Below are 2684 nucleotides of genomic sequence, written 5' to 3' on the forward strand. Positions count from 1 at the left end.
AGGACAGGACAGGACAGGACAGGACAGGACTGGCTATGCGAGGCGAGGTCAGGACAAGAGAGGACAGGACAGGATAGGACAGGACAGGACAGGACAGGACAGGACAGGTGAGGCAAGGCAAGGCCAAGAGAGGAGAAGAGAGGAGAGGAGGGGAGGGGAGAGGAAGAGAGGGGAAGGAGAGGAGAGGAGAGATGAGAAGAGAAAAGAAATGTAAGAAAAGAGAAAGGCAGGAAAGAAACCTATGTTCTAAGTGATAAAGCTGGGGTGTGGGTAGTGCTTACCCAGCACTACCTGCTGTGAATCCTGTACTCAGTTCCCCGCACTGGAAATATTAAAAGCTATGGCTAAGTGACACAGAAGTTATTCCAAACCAAAAACATGAAGAAACAAACAAAAAATTCAGGATGCTTAAAAAAAAAAACAAAAAAAACCCACCTCAATTCAAGTCTAAAGACAAACAAAATGTTGAGAAATAATTGTAAAATCCCCAAAAATTTTCTTATAGAAATCACTGAGGAAAAAAATTTCCTAGGGCAAAAGATATGAGCTGTTACTGAACAAAAGAGAGATAACATTTCGTTTCATTTTTTGCGTATCAGATTGGCAAAGATGAAAGCCTTACTAAGGCACAAGCTTGGCCTGAATGTGAAGTGGAGCAGTGGGCACTATTGATGACAGCATCAGCTGGAACTTTCCTTTCTTTGTCTTTCTTTCTTTTTCTTTTCTTTCTTTTTTTTTTATGGCCAGCTCAACCCACCCTGGGGGCAGGGCTCGGCTGCATGTGGTGCCAGGAATCGAACTGCTGCCGCTGTGCTTGCCTAAGCTTGCCTAAGCAGCTGCTTTAGACCACTGAACTATGTCACTGGCCACGAAACAACTTTTCTGAAAGACAATCTGCATTTACATTGAATAGAAAGTTTAGTACTTCTGATCAAACAAATAACACCGTAAGGAATTTATTCTAAGTCAGTATTTGGGCAAAGACACAAAAATTAGGGATACATATTCATTATTGCCTTCTTTTTTTTTTTTTTTTTTTTGAGAAACCGGGGATTGAATTCAGGCCCTTGCGCTTGCCAGGGAAGCGCTTATTCCACTGAGCCATCTCCCTGGCCCCATTATTGCCTTCCTTTATGCTGGCAAAAGCTGATTAACTCTTCTGTCCTGCTTTTCAGTATATTAATGCACTTTAATAAATTCATGTTTATCAAGACTTGATAACTGATTGCATCCCAAAAATCTCAGTTTTTGGCTTACTATAGTTCCCCAAATTATATAATATTAATTAATAAAAGTTATATGATTTTTTAATCTAAAAGATGCAATAGGGTTTGTCAGGGAGATTCACAACCATCTATATTTATTCAAATACGATCAGACATATCATCTTCTAGAATGGTGGTAGCAGGCCTGTAGCACAAGTGTTATTTTTCTTTTAAGATGTTCATATAAAGAGGGCCTGAAGGGAGGGGAAGGAGGTGGAAAAAAGAGAGGAAGATAGATCACGTGCAGGCCGGGATTCCCCGCCATGAATGGTGTCACTATGTATATCTAAAATGGACCAACAACGTTTTTTAAACGTTAATGTGTGAGGTTTTTTTTTTTTTTTTTTTTTTTTTTTTTTGGCGGAACCGGGTATTGAACTCAGACCCTTGCACTTACCAGGGAAGCGCTTATTCTGCTGAGCCATCTCCCCAGCCCGTTTTTTCTAAACTAAAGCCTAAATATTCAGGGTTAGTTGTAGTGCTGGAGCTTTGGAATAATGAGTGGGGTTGGGGCTGCGGTTTGGACCCTCCCTCTAAAAGGTGGCCACGGCCGTCCGAGAGCATCACCATAACTCTCTGCACCCGAGTTGCAGGCTGAGTCCTTGCTACCACGTCCTACAGCACCCCTGCCCGGTCCCTCAGCCCCAGCGACTGCGCTCTCCTTAAATGAGCCCTTCTCCTCCTCGCAGCCTGCTCCCAGGGCGTGGGTGACACAGCTTACAGGGATTTCATCGCATGAATTCTTCACCCGAGTCACAGCCTGTAGCAGGCTGGGCTTCTCGAAGTTTCCGTTACATCAAGTGTGAGCTGAAGGCTTAAAAGACAGGAGTGGCAACAGAAGTGATGACTACTGAGGACCATGGGCCACACAGAAGTGATGAAAAATTGCAGGCACCAAAATTCGGAAAATACTGATTTTCATTTCACACAAGTGCTGCAACACACAACATACGAAGATTCTTATTAGGCACAATGTGTCTGTCATTAAGTGTATGTATGTTGGTCACGCAGTGTGTCTGTACCGTAATTGTTCACTCCGCGATAGGTCGCAGGGTCTTGTGTTTACACAGCTGTTCACCTCTTGCTCAAAGGCTCCCGCTTGGGTATTTACAAACCCCTAATTACACCCTATATTTTAAGTATTAATGTCAATAATATTTCTATTTAATGATATATTAATATTATTTTATAATTCAATATGCTCATCATGTATTGCAATGGAAATACTAAATGTGTCTCTCTGGCTGGTGGTCAGAACTAGGGCTTATTTTTAGGTAGGGCTTATATTACGAGCACCTCAAAAGCCATGCTAGGGCTTATTTGTTAGGTCTTATTTTGGAGGAAGTGGTCTATATGAATATATGAATTTATTTTTCAGTACTTGGATGAAACCCTCACAGTAAACTACATCCCAGCCCT

This window comes from Octodon degus, unplaced genomic scaffold (assembly GCF_000260255.1).
Source record: "Octodon degus isolate 3935 unplaced genomic scaffold, OctDeg1.0 scaffold00001, whole genome shotgun sequence".
Lineage (NCBI taxonomy): Eukaryota > Metazoa > Chordata > Mammalia > Rodentia > Octodontidae > Octodon > Octodon degus.